Source organism: Cannabis sativa, chromosome 4 (genome assembly GCF_029168945.1).
Source record: "Cannabis sativa cultivar Pink pepper isolate KNU-18-1 chromosome 4, ASM2916894v1, whole genome shotgun sequence".
Lineage (NCBI taxonomy): Eukaryota > Viridiplantae > Streptophyta > Magnoliopsida > Rosales > Cannabaceae > Cannabis > Cannabis sativa.
Window position 1 is genome coordinate 68,314,232 of NC_083604.1, and position 14,872 is coordinate 68,329,103.

Here is a 14,872-nt window from a genome sequence, read left to right on the forward strand (position 1 = left end):
GAAGACTGCACCATTTGAAGTATGGCAGGTTTGATCTCGAAGTTGTTTGCATCCACTGCCGGTGGCCTAATACATGACTGCACTCCCGTCAGAGTAGGGAGAATGTAATCTTTCAAGCTACGACCATTAGCTTGGTCTTCCACGGCACCACCATTATTGCCGTTATTACCCCCATTGTTCCCAACATTATTGTTCACATTGGCAGCCATGATTTCTGAGGTTTCAGCAGTTGCTGAAACTCTTTCTTGCCTTTTGTTCTTTCGGTTTCTCCTACAAGTTTTCTCGATTTCAGGATCAACTGGTAATATGACTGCTTGTCCTTGACGGCGCATACACTTAGGATTCCTGAAATAAATCAAGAAAATATTGCAAGAAAAAGGTTAGAAAATCAGCAAGAGAAAAATATACCAAAGTAGAAGTTAGTATAATTTTGGGTAATATTAATCTTTATACAATTCCCCGGCAACGGCGCCAAAAACTTATTACGAAAATTATTAATTACTACGCAAGTGCACGCAATCAAGTAGTATACTCACGCAAGTGAGGTCGAACCACAGGGAATTGGATTAATTACTACTAAACTATACTTATAATTCTATTTGGCAAATCAAAAGTATTTATGATTGAAAAAGGAAGAAAGAAATTCAAGAAACTTAAAGAAATAAGTGAATATTAATCAAGATGAGAGAATAGGGAGACGAATCCTGTTGTTAAGTTACCAATGTTAATGTTTAAATGCTATCCTTCTCTTGAAGTGAATGATGATTATGAATTAACCTAGCTCTTTTCAGATCTTCTAGGTTCTAAATCTCATGCTCTCTAATTAATCTCTTAATTAAACTAACATGAAATCAGCATTAAGCAATAATCTAAATGTCACAAAGGCTATGTAAATACTTTCGTTTCACATCAAAACCTAGACTATCCAATTTTAGCATTCTCAATTCTCACTTTTCAGATTTCGAATTGAGATCATAAAACATGTAAAAGGTGATCAATCTTGCACATGGAAATTAAACACAAATATGAATAGTATTCACAATCAAGATGGAGGAATGACAATTAATCATTAACTAGGAAAAACTTAAACAACATTCATCATTCTCCCTAAATAGGAGTTTAGTTCAAAACATCCATAATCAAATCCATAATTAACATTGAAATAGAAAAGAACATAGAAAAATTAAAGAGAAGAGAAAGAACTAGTTGAAGCAATTGATCCGGGTCGCCACAAGCCGCTCTTCTAGCCTCCTCCTTTGTTTCTAGGGTTCCAATTCTGAATAATCCCTAATTTTCACGAACCCTCACTATTTAAACCAATTCTCATCTTTAAAATTCGTGAAATTACGAAACTGCCCAAAAATCCCGTCACTGGGGTCCCCGTCGCGATCGGGCAAAGCCCGTCGCGACGGGAGTTCAGCATCGAATTTTTGAAACTTTCTGTCAGTTCCCGTCGCGACTGGCAAATTCCCCGTCGCGACGGGAATAGGCAGCAACACCAATTTTGGTTTTTCTTCTCGATTCTTTCACCGTTTTTCCTCAATTCTTGTACATACTTTCTTTAAATGCCCGAGGACCTGAAACAAAAGAATCAAGCGTAATATAGCCCTAAAACTAGAAACAAAGAGTGAAAACTAACCGAAATACGACCCGAATATTAGACTAATTTTAGCCTAACAAAGAAGAGCATGAGTTGCATCTCAGAGCGGTTTTGCAAAGATTACGGGATCACAAGCTTTATGCTAAGTTCAAAAAGTGTGAATTCTGGTTATCTCGTGTCTCATTTTTGGGGCACATAGTGGATAAAGATGGGATCATGGTGGATCCGGCTAAAATTGAAGCTGTACGGGATTGGCCAGTACCGAAGTCAGCTACAGAGGTCAGAAGTTTTCTGGGTTTGGCTGGTTATTATCGTCGGTTCGTTGAGGGTTTTTCAAAGATTGCTGTACCCTTAACGGAGCTGACCCGAAAGAACCAGAAGTTTGTTTGGACTGATCGGTGTGAGAAAAGTTTCCTGGAGTTAAAGCAACGCTTGATTACCGCTCCTGTACTAACTCTTCCTTCAGATAAGGAAAAGTTTGTGGTATATTGTGATGCCTCGAGACAGGGTCTCGGCTGTGTGCTTATGCAGGCTGGGAGGGTAATAGCTTATGCTTCTCGACAGTTAAAGGAGTACGAGCAGAGGTACCCTACTCACGATTTAGAACTCGCAGCAGTGGTATTTGCGCTAAAGATTTGGCGGCATTACCTTTATGGCGAGAAATGTGAGATATACACTGATCATAAAAGTCTGAAATACTTCTTCACCCAGAAGGACTTGAATATGAGACAAAGACGTTGGCTAGAATTGGTGAAGGATTATGATTGTGAGATCCTTTATCATCCTGGTAAAGCCAATGTGGTTGCTGACGCTTTGAGTAGAAAAGGTCAGAGTCAGTTGAGTACTATGAAGCAAATCTCCCGACAGTTAGCAAATGAAATGACTCGAGCTCAGATTGAGTTGGTGGTGGGGCAATTGGCTAATATTACCCTACAATCCACTCTTTTAGAGAGAATTAAAGAAGCACAAAAGCAAGATTCAGAGTTGATAAAAACCCGAGCTAGGGTTTTGGCTGGGAAGGCTAGTGATTTCTCAGTAGATGAAACGGGAATGTTGAGATTTGGAAGTCGAGTTTGTGTGCCTATGAATGAAAACATCAAGAAAGAGATCATGGATGAGTCTCACACGACTCCTTATTCAGTTCATCCAGGGTCGACAAAGATGTATCAAGACCTGAAAGCCATGTTTTGGTGGCCAGGCATGAAGAATGACATCGCTGAGTATGTTGCAAAGTGCCTTACATGTCAGCAAGTGAAAGCTGAACACCAGCGACCTGCAGGGTTGCTGCAACCACTGAAAATACCAGAATGGAAATGGGAAGATATAGCTATGGACTTCGTGGTAGGTATGCCTAGAACCACGGGACAATTTGACTCTGTGTGGGTCATAGTGGACAGGTTTACAAAGTCTGCTCACTTTTTACCTGTTCGGACGAATTTCTCCATTGATCAGTATGCTGAATTATATGTTAGAGAAATTGTTCGTCTGCACGGTGTCCCAAAGTCCATTGTGTCGGATAGAGATCCGAAGTTTACATCGAGATTCTGGGAGAGTCTGCATCGAGCTATGGGAACTCAGTTAAAGTTCAGCACAGCTTTTCATCCTCAGACGGATGGGCAATCCGAGAGGACCATTCAGATTTTAGAGGACATGCTACGGGCATGTGTGCTTGACTTTGAGGGATCATGGGTAAAGTACCTTCCCCTGATCGAGTTTTCTTATAATAACAGCTATCAGGCAACAATCGGGATGGCTCCCTATGAACTTTTATATGGAAGAAAATGTAGATCGCCCATTCACTGGGATGAAGTGGGTGAAAGAAAGTTCTTGGGTCCCGAAGCTGTTCAGAAAACAAGTGAGGCAGTTGATAAGATTAGAGCGCGAATGCTCGCGGCTCAGAGTAGGCAAAAGAGTTATGCCGATCCAAAGCGTCGAGATATTGATTTTCAAGTTGGGGACATGGTATTTCTCCGAATATCTCCGATGAAAGGCATAAAACGCTTTGGGAAGAAAGGAAAGCTTAGCCCGAGGTTCATTGGACCTTTTGAAATCCTTGAGAGGATAGGGCAAGTAGCGTACAGGTTGGCTATGCCCCCAGCGCTGGCAGCTGTACATAATGTGTTTCATGTTTCAATGCTTCGGAAATATGTCTCAGACTCGTCCCATGTTCTGAATTATGAAGCATTGGAACTTCAGCCGGACTTGTCATACGAGGAACAACCAGTGCAGATACTTGATAGAAGAGAAAAAGTCTTGAGAAGCAAGACAGTGGCACTGGTGAAAGTACTGTGGAGGAACAGTAAAGTAGAAGAGGCAACTTGGGAACTCGAGACGGATATGCAGCAGAAATATCCGGAGTTGTTCAGGTAAATTTCGGGACGAAATTTCTATAAGGAGGGGGTAATTGTAATACCCGGAATTAAGAAATGGATTAGCAAAACCCTAACTAGATAATTATGTATAATTGAGGAAATTATATTATTATATAATTTAATATATGTGAAATTATATGAATTTTATTATGTTAAGACCCCGTTGGTGAGCCAGGGGCATTTTAGTAATTATGACCCGAGAAGGGTAAAATTATGAAATTAATTTGATTACGTGCTTAATGGAACTATATTATTATATAGTATACCTGTGTTGTCTTTTCAGGTGTGTTCTGACAGGTTAGCGCGGTATAGTCACAACCGGGAATTTCGGGCCGAACCGGGTTCGGGCCCGAAATGTAAATTGGATTGATAATTTGGCATTTTATTTGATGAATGATAATCTGAAATTTATTTGAAATTAATTGAGTATTGAAATGACTTATTTACCCTTGTGAGGGTGTAGGTGTGAATAATAAGCCATGAGGGCATTTTGGTCATTTGACCCCTATTTACTATGTTTGATTAAAATTGATTTTTAATGAAATGAAATGCAAAATTCTGGTTTTACTTTCACTCTTGGCCGACCCCCTCTCTCTCCCAAACCCTCTTATTATTTCAAAGTTGAATTTGAAGAAAAGCATGCTTTAAGTTGTTTGTTGGTTTGCATGTTTAGGGAAATGGATGTTTAATCTTGATAATTTGTGTGTTAATCTCTTGATTTGTGTTTGATTGGGCTTAGAGTACAATTCAAGGATGTTTTACATGCTTAATCTAATTTTTTTATCTATTGTTTTACTGCTGGAAATTGAATAAGTATGTGTTGGGTTAAAGTTCATGTTCTTGAACTTGGAGTTTTGCTAGTTGAAGCATGATTTGTGATTATTGTGCAATCTGAAATTATGGGGTTTATTGTTGGATTTTGATGCATAATTATGTGTTTTAGAACCTATAATATTTGCTAGCTGCTATAAGTGGGTTAATTGTGAAATTGGTTGTGAAAAGCAAGCTTGAGTTCATGGAACTCAAGCTTGGTGCTTTAATGGCACTTTTTGATTTTTAGTGCAATTGTTGGGTTTAAGTTGTGGAATATGTTTATTATGACATATATTGATGCTCTGGAAAGTTTGGGAATGATTTGAGTGAGTTTTGGGGGTTTAAAGATTGAGAAATTTCGTGTTCTCTGCCCAGACAACCGGAATTCCGGTTGGTTTATCCGGAATTCCGGTTGGAGTTCATCGGGAAATGCTGAAATTTGTTTTGGCCATAACTTTTGACTCGGGACTCCGTTTGGGACGTTCTTTATACCGTTGGAAAGCTCTTTTCGAGCTCTATGTGATTATCTGTATTTGAAATGCCATGAATTTATTTTATGAATGTGAAATCAGGGGTTAACCCTATTTGTGAAAATCTCGGATTGTGTGTGACTAGGATTACCGGCACACGGTCGGGGAGCACCCGGGGATTTGGAATCTCTACTATTGCGGGACAACAGGTAAGACAGTGATTAGCACGTAGAGTATGCGCAGTGGCGCTTATGTTGAGAATGATATGCATGAATGTTAAGTAACCGGGATTAGGGTTATTACCCTAATAGGAACGGTCTAATAGCCTAGGGTTATTACCCTAGTGATATATGTGTATAAATGCCATGCCATGTTAATTGAAATGAGATTTAAGGATTATGTGCTCAAGGCATAATCAGGTTGGACTCGGTACTCATAACCGAGATGAACCACTTCTAAGGCCTTAATGTATTTAGACGTGTGAGAGTAACACGTGGGTCTACGTCACGTAGATTTAATTAGATGTGTGAGCGCAACACATAGGTCTACGCCACGTAGACATAAATGGGCATGATGAAATAATATTCAGGTCTGTGCTATACAGACATATGTGAATGAGCATAATATATTTATTATGATTTATACTGTCTTGCTGGGCTTGGCTCACGGGTGCTCTACTGTGCAGGAAAGGGTAAGGCATTAGCTGATCAGCCATGAGTTTCAGGAGCAGGGCGAAGAATGTACATGTTCATGCCACTTCAGACCAAGCGGGTTATGGGTCTAACAGTGTTGACTTTTGTATTCTGTTTTGCCGCTTAGGTCGGCTAGTAAGAAAGAACTTGTAATAAGTTTGTAAATATTTTTGGGATCCCAACTATTTTGAAAAGTTTAAATATATTACAAGTTTATTTTCAGTCTGTTTAATATAAAAGTTTAAATTTTGCGCTATTTTAATTAGTAATCCCGGTTAGGGGATTAGGGCCTTATAAGTATTTTGGGTAGCGTGCCTAATTATTTAGGGTGTTACACTGTCTTTCCCTGAAGCTGATCGAAAAGATCATCGATCCTAGGCAACGGGTACTTGTTCTTAATCGTCAGCTTGTTTAGTTCCCGATAATCAATACACATTCTGAGGGAACCATCTTTCTTTTTCACAAAAAGAACCGGAGCTCCCCAGGGCGATACACTGGGTCGAATAAACCCAATATCAAGCATCCCCTGAAGTTGTAACTTAAGCTCCTTGAGTTCTGCTGGAGCCATCCTATATGGAGCTTTAGAAACAGGTTCGACTCCAGGTGCCAAATCAATAACAAAGTCAATCTCTCGCTGTGGCGGCAATCCCGGCAACTCCTCGGGAAACACATCAAGAAAATCTTTCACCACCCGGACTACCTCAGGCCCAAATGTTTCAGGTCTGCTGGAGTCAAATACTACCGCTAGAAATCCTACACAACCATTGCATAGTAAATCGCTAGCTCTCAGCACAGAAATAACTGGGATCCGAGACCCCTGAACCGATCCAACATAAACAAATGGATCTTCACCTTCCGGCTGAAAAGTCACCATTTTACGCCTACAATCTATACTGGCCGAATACTTGGATAGAAAATCCATTCCTAGTATAATATCAAACTCAGTTAATTTCAATTCTATGAGGTCAGTACTCAATTCCCTATCTTCGATCCTAATCGGCATAGACCTAATGCGCCTATTAGAGATAACTAATTCCCCGCTAGGCATTAGGGTTCCAAACCCTCTTTCTAAAATATCACAAGGCCTACCCAAAAGATCAATCACTCTTGTAGCCACATATGAACGTGTAGCTCCCGAGTCAAATAATACTGTAAATAAGAAGTTGTTGACGGGAAGCTGACCTGTCACAACAGAAGGACCGGGCCGGCGTCAGCTTGGGTAATGGCAAACACACGAGCAGGAACCGGTTTCACCTCAGCTTTCGGCTCCTCTTTCTTTGCCTGGGGGCAATCTTTCTTGAAATGCCCCACCATGCCACACATGAAGCATGTCTTCCGGTTACATTCTCCTGGATGATGTTTCTTGCACCTTGGACACTCAGGATAAGAATAACCCTGGCGTCCTCCTCTGCCTTGGTTCCCACGGAACCGCTTGCTTTGCCCCGAGCCACCAGAAGCTGGAACAACTTTTCTTTTCTGTTCAGTGGTGGAGTCACCACCATCCCTACCATAAACAGGAGTAGGAACAGTGGGGGTTCCACCGACACTCGGAGTCACCCGGGGCTCCTGAAGAAACTTCACTGCACCCTCGGCTCTCAAAGCCTTCTCAACCATATCTGCATACGTGGTTGCTTCAGTAGTTGTAATAACTAGATCATGCCGGATCTTTGCACTCAAACCCGCTAAATATTTTTCTTTCTTACTGAAGTCCGTGGGCACAATTCCTGCTCCCAACTTAGCCAACCGATCAAACTTTGTCGTGTATTCAGTGACTGACATTCCCTCAGTCTGAACTAGATCAGTGAACTCTTTCCGCTTTGCACTGCGGACCGCTTCGTTATAATACTTGGAGTTAAATAACTCCTTAAATTCTTCCCAGGTCATCAGCGTGACGTCCCGAGTGAGGGTTATCAACTCCCACCACACGAGAGCATCTTCCTGAAATTGGAAAGTGGCGCAGGTCACCCGGTCATTTCCAACCACTCCCATGAAGTTGAGAATACGCTCGATCATCAAAAGCCACTGTTCGGCCTTCATCACATCAGGGCCTCCCAGAAACACTGGAGGTGCCTGTTTTCGAAATCTTTCGTACAACGGTTCCATACGGTTGCAACCAACAGGTTGTTCTGCTGGCACCGCAGGAACTGCAACAGCCTGAACCACTTGAGGAGGCACGGCAGGAGGACCCTGCTGCCTCAATCTTTGGATCTCTTCATCTTGCTGGCGGATTCTATCTTGCATCTCCGCAAATCTTTGCTCCCAATCAGGAGGAGCTTGAGGTGGATTTACAGGGCGACCACCCTTAGCTCTGCCACGGCCACGACCGCGACCACGAGGATTTTGAGGATTCCTCTGACCACCTCCGGTCTCAACCATGCCACCCTGACTTCTTGTATTTCGCGGGGCGTCCATTTAATAGGACTTAGCCTACGAATCCATAAGCCAGGCAGGTTAGACAGCGATCAAAATTAACACCGCTCTTAATAACTTAAAGGCAACACACTTTCTTTTCTTTTTAAGAAAAATATATTTAATTTAAATCTAATATGCTTCCTAACACGCTTTCACATTCACATTTATTTAAGGTACTAAACAAGTACAGGCTTACTGAACCGTGAACTGAGCTTTCTCTGATGAAGATTGTACATGTCATAGCAAGCTTCGGTAGACAAACCTGGCGGCTCTGATACCAAAATTGTAACGCCCTAATGCTAAGGCACGCTACAGTGCTTTTTTAATTATTGTGCAATCTTTGCTAATCAAAGAAATTTCTCGAAAAACGTGTCAAATTAAAACTTTTGCATTAAATACTAAACTTTGTAATTTAATAAAATATTTACAAGTGTCGGGATCCCGTTCTTTTAAACTTTATAAAATTTACTTTTCAAGCATGCATTCCAAAATATACAGATTTACAGGTCGCACAGCGACTTTCAAAATACAACTCCCAGATGTCCCGAGACCGAACACTCCAGGTCGCGCTGCTTGACATGTACAATCTCACCCGAGCTCAGGTTCACTCCTGTTCAGCCTTCGCCTTTCCTTTACCTACACATGGAAGCAGAAACTGTGAGTCAACAGACTCAGTAAGAAATGCATATAACATATCATATAATATCCAACCTGTAAATAGGCGCCCATACACCTATTTACATAGCTTAACAGATGAGTATGAACGTTCTAACTAGGATACGACCATGTACCATGTACCACATGCACTCAGTATACCTTCGTATTAGTGTAGGTAAGGTATGACCGCACCTTGAGTACTATCTAGTGTTGTACCACAGACACCTTGTACCTTCCCGTACAAGTGCTGGTAACACTGTGATGTACTTCTAAACATCATACACCTTACCAATGCACTCCGTACCGCAACCGTACAAGTGTTGGTAGTGTATGAATCACAACAAATAAGCATGTATACATATTAACACATACATACATTCAGATAATCACATCATACAGTATACACAGTTCTTACCTGTTTTCCGAATTCAAGTGTGCTGGCCGACCTGAACGGAATTTCTGTGCTAGATGGATGCCCCAATCACATTTTAAAACCGGGTAAGTCACATGATTAAAACTCTAATCCCGGGAACCCAAAATCAAAACCCTAGGTTCTGCTATACTCTAAAGGGGCTATTCTAACTCTGGAAATGGGGAAACACCCAACCGAGGCACTGAAATGGACAAAAATTGAGAAAACGAAGTGTTCGGGATTCCTGCCAAAACCGGCTAGCCGGTTTTTGTGGCACTGCAAACCGGCTAGCCGGTTTGCACCAGTAATCCCAAATCATTTCATCTCTTGCTCAATTTTCCACCAAATGTTACCAAACTTTCCAGAGTACCTATTCAATGCATATACAATAAAACCCAGCCAGTATTTCACAGAAAAACAAACCAAATCAATTTATGCCATTAAAGCTCAAAGCTTTGAACTTTAAACCTAAAATTGCATAAAATCATCAACACCCACTAAAACCAGCAGCTAGGACTTAGAATCAACTCAACTAAACCCTAAAATCCGAATTCTAAATATAAGAAAACCTAAGAGCCACCAAACCTAGAAATCTCACATTCAACCTTCCATAAAATTCAAGAACTAGAGAGGGATAAGACTAGGGCTTACCTTAGCTTCAATACCCTTGAATCTCTACTGATTTCCCAGCAAAAGAAGCAAAGAACTCCCCTGATTTCTCCTTGGTTTGGTGCAGCTCGAAGGGAAAGAGAGAAAGAGAAGGAATTCTCCAATTTTTGGTTTTTCTTTCTTTTTTTTTTTAATTAAGTAAATGATTTACTTAACTCATTTTGGCTGAAAAAAGAATGCTAGGTGTCAACTAAAGGGACAGCCACCTATTCCACTTAATAGCAAAAGACTAAAATGCCCTTTAGACTTAAAACTATGGTATTTTTGAAACTAGGGGTAAAATGGTCAAATTCCATAACCCCGCTCAATCCCGATAATTTATTTTCTCCAAATTATTTCCCACTATGAAATAGGGTTCTAAACTTACCCATGTGATCAATCTAGCCATCCATCGCATTTTCCGTTGTCGCCGAGCAAAAATTACAAAATTAACATATTTCACATATAAACTAAATAATACCCCTAGAGTTTAATAAAATCTCCGAAATTGAGAAATTATAACTCTAATATTTATTTCTAAATATTGGGGTCCACAATTAAATTAATTCACAAATAATAATAAAATAATAAAAATTAGTGCTAATTGCCTTTACTAATCCACATTACTAGAGCGGTCATTACAACATCCAAGTGTTGGGAGAGTCTATAACGAGCAATGGGTACCAAGTTAAAATTCAATATAACCTTTCATCTTCAGAATAATAGTCAATTTGAGAGAACTATTTAGATACCTGAGGGTATGTTACGGGCATGTGTATTAGACTTTGAGGATTCTTAGGATAAGTATCTCCCTCTGATTGAGTTCTCATACAATAATAGTTATTAGAGTAGTATTGGTGTAGCACCATACAAAATGATTTACGAAAGAAAATGTCGTTCACCCATTCATTGGGATGAAGTTGGTGAATGGAGGTACCTAGGACCTAATGCAGTTCAAGGAACGAGTGAGGCTAGGAAAGATTCGAGTTCGTGTGTTTACTTTACAGAGTATACAAAAGAGCTACGCTAATCCAAATCATAGAATCTTGAATTCCAGGTTGGGAATTTCGTCTTTCTTCGGGTGTTCCCAGTGAAAGGAGCTCATAAATTGGAAAGAAAAAAGAGTTACGTCCCAGATTTACCAGTCCGTTTGAGTTTTTGGAAAGGGTAGGTCAAGTAGCTTATCAGTTATCCATACCCCTGCTTTATTTAGACTGCACAATATGTATTTCAATGTTTCAGAGGTATGAGCCAAATACGATCCATATGAGTCAAATACGATCCATATACTGAGTTACGAGGATATTAAACTTGAAACAGACTTGTCATATGAGGAACAATCAATCCAAATTTTTTAACAGCTAAGAGAAAGTGTTGCAGATTAAGACTATTCTGCTAGTTAAGGAGCTGTGGATGAACAACAAGATTGAAAAGGCGACCTAGGAGTTAGGGTCGTAGATGTGGGAGATGTGTAACGTCCCCGCTTCAAGCCTCCATTGGGTCCTTACACCCACGGAATGAATGGCTCTTATACACGAGTACGTCACTCTGGCTGCTTCTTGGATTGATGACTGACCCTACAGACCAACACGAGTGTTTCCAGCATGCTTTGTCCTCACTCGCACGCTTCCTGGGAAAACTTCCCAGGAGGTCACCCATCCTGAAATCGCCCCAAGTCAAGCACGCTTAACTATGGAGTGTTGGAATTTATTTTACCAGGATCTTAGATCTACTCACAAGTATGTTTATTAACACCCTAAATATGAACTTTCTAAAACGAAGAAATAAACACATATAAAGTTTAGGACACCTTACATTGGGTGCAGCGGAATATAATGACTCCTTCCGTTCAGATATCTAGCCCTTGATTCCTTTCTGTAGCAGAGCATTATCAATATCTGAACCTGGATCTCTTTCTCTGAATCTTTGATGCTGAAACTCCTTCTTGCTGAAAGTCTTTCTTCACGATCTTCCTCACTATGATTGAGGTATCACTTGCTGTGTGTGGGCACTACTCTTACACTAAGAATTTCGAAATCTCAATGAGGAAGAGAGAGAGAGAGTGGGTTTGACCAAAGATAGGGAGAGAGAAGGCTCAGTTTTTTCTGAATGAAAAAGTAGAAAATTTAAGTGTTATTTTCCTGAAGCCTTCACTATCTATTTATAGCATTCCACTAGGGTTAGGTTTGAATTATTTGGCATTAAAATAATGAAAATATCAGTTTAAAAATTCAAACCAAGTGGTCGGCCGTGTACAGTAATGGGCCTTACTTGGATTTTGCAGTTTTCTCAATTCTGCATCTGATTTTCTCAAAAACGCCAATTTTCTAATTCAACCATTTAAATGTCAATTCTAACTATTTAATAACTATAAATAATTATTAAATAATATTGTCATTTATTATATTTATTAACTGAACCATACAAAGTATCATAATTAACAAATATGCCCCTAAAACTCTTTCTTTACAATTTCGCCCTTACTTAGTGAAAAATTCACAAATAGACATAGTCTAATTTGAGAATTATAATTGATTAATCAAAACCAATTACATGAGTCTTACAAGCAATATTATCTCAACTAGTGCGGTGTTAGGCTAAAATTAGTCTAAGATTCGGGTCATATTTCGGTTAGTTTTCACTCTTTGTTTCTAGTTTTAGGGCTATATTACGCTTGATTCTCTTGTTTCAGGTCCTCGGGCATTTAAAGGAAGTATGTACAAGAATTGAGGCGAAATGGCGAAAGAATCGAGAAGAAAATCCAAAATTTGTGTCGCTGCCAGTTCCAGTCGCGACTAGGAATTTGCCAGTCGCGACGGGACTTGGCAGAGACATCTCCAAGAATTCGAACTGCACCCCAGTCGCGACTGGGGCTTTGCCAGTCGCGACTGGAACAGGCAGAGAGAATTTTGAGACTAAACTGCTTAACCCAGTCGCGACGGGGCACACCCGATCGCGACGGGCACCCAGTGACGGGATTTTTGGACAGTTTCGTAATTTCACGAATTTTAAAGATGAGAATTGGTTTAAATAGCAAGGTTTCGTGAAAATTAGGGATTATTCAGAATTGGAACCCTAGAAACAAAGGAGGAGGCTAGAAGAGCGGCTTGTGGCGACCCGGATCAATTGCTTCAACTAGTTCTTTCTCTTCTCTTTAATTTTTCTATGTTCTTTTCTATTTCAATGTTAATTATGGATTTGATTATGGATGTTTTGAACTAAACTCCTATTTAGGGAGAATGATGAATGTTGTTTAAGTTTTTCCTAGTTAATGAATAATTGCCATTCCTCCATCTTGATTGTGAACACTATTCATATTTGTGTTTAATTTCCATGTGCAAGATTGATCACCTTTTACATGTTTTATGATCTCAATTCGAAATCTGAAAAGTGAGAATTGAGAATGCTAAAATTGGATAGTCTAGGTTTTGATGTGAAACGAAAGTATTTACATAGCCTTTGTGACATTTAGATTATTGCTTAATGCTGATTTCATGTTAATTTAATTAAGAGATTAATTAGAGAGCATGAGATTTAGAACCTAGAAGATCTGAAAAGAGCTAGGTTAATTTATAATCTGTCATTCACTTCAAGAGAAGGATAGCAATTAGACATTAACATTGGTAACTTAACAACAGGATTCGTCTCCCTATTCTCTCATCTTGATTAATATTCACTTGTTTCTTTAAGTTTCTTGAATTTCTTTCTTCCTTTTTTAATCATAAATACTTTTGATTTGCCAAATAGAATTATAAGTATAGTTTAGTAGTAATTAATCCAATTCCCTGTGGTTCGACCTCACTTGCGTGAGTATACTACTTGATTGCGTGCACTTGCGTAGTAATTAATAATTTTCGCAACAAGTTTTTGGCGCCGTTGCCGGGGAATTGTATAAAGATTAATATTACCCAAAATTATACTAACTTCTACTTTGGTTTATTTTTCTTGCTAATTACTAATCTTTTTCTTGCAATATTTTCTTTATCTATTACAGGAATCCTAGTGTATGCGTCGTCAAGGACAAGCAGTCATATTACCAGTTGATCCTGAAATCGAGAAAACTTGTAGGAGAAACCGAAAGAACAAGAGGCAAGAAAGAGTTTCAGCAATTGCTGAAACAACAGAAATCATGGCTGCTAATGTGAATGCGAATGTTGTAAATAACGGCAATAATGGTGGTGCCGTGGAAGACCAAGCTAATGGCCGTAGCTTGAGAGATTACATTCTCCCTACTCTGACGGGAGTGCAGTCATGTATCGGGCCACGGCGATGGATGCGAATAACTTTGAGATCAAACTGCCATACTTCAAATGGTGCGATCTTCGATTCGGTTTGGTGGCCTCCCTTAGAAGATCCTAATCTGCATCTCTCGAACTTCATGGAACTTTGTGAGACTTTTAAAGTCAATGGAGTTAGTGATGATGCAATTCGTTGAGGCTTGTTTCCATTCTCACTTAGAGAAAGAGCCAAGAGTTGGTTAATCTCCTTGCCACCAAATTCCATAGCAACATGGACAGACTTAGCAACTAAATTTCTGTCTAAGTTCTTTCCCCCAGCAAAGTCTGCTAAGCTGCGAGGAGAGATCAACAATTTCTGTCAACAAGAGAATGAGTCTCTCTATGAGTCTTGGGAGAGGTTCAAGGACTTAATCAGAAAGTGTCCTCATCATGGTATTGAGAAGTGGATCTTTGGTTCATAATTTCTATAACGGGTTGGTTGGTAACACTTTAGAACTCTAATAGATGCGGCAGTGGCGGAGCCTTTTATGAGAAAGAGTGCTAATGAGGCGTATGATC

At 39.8% G+C, this 14,872-nt stretch overlaps 1 non-coding gene across 1 annotated transcript; it reads right to left on the bottom strand.

Moving 5' to 3' along the window:
• Positions 1-14,643: 14,643 nt before the first annotated feature.
• On the bottom strand, positions 14,644-14,750 carry LOC115715395 (small nucleolar RNA R71). Its single transcript, XR_004011269.2, has one exon. It is a non-coding gene; the product is annotated as a small nucleolar RNA R71 (small nucleolar RNA).
• Between the last annotated feature and the right edge of the window lie 122 nt (positions 14,751-14,872).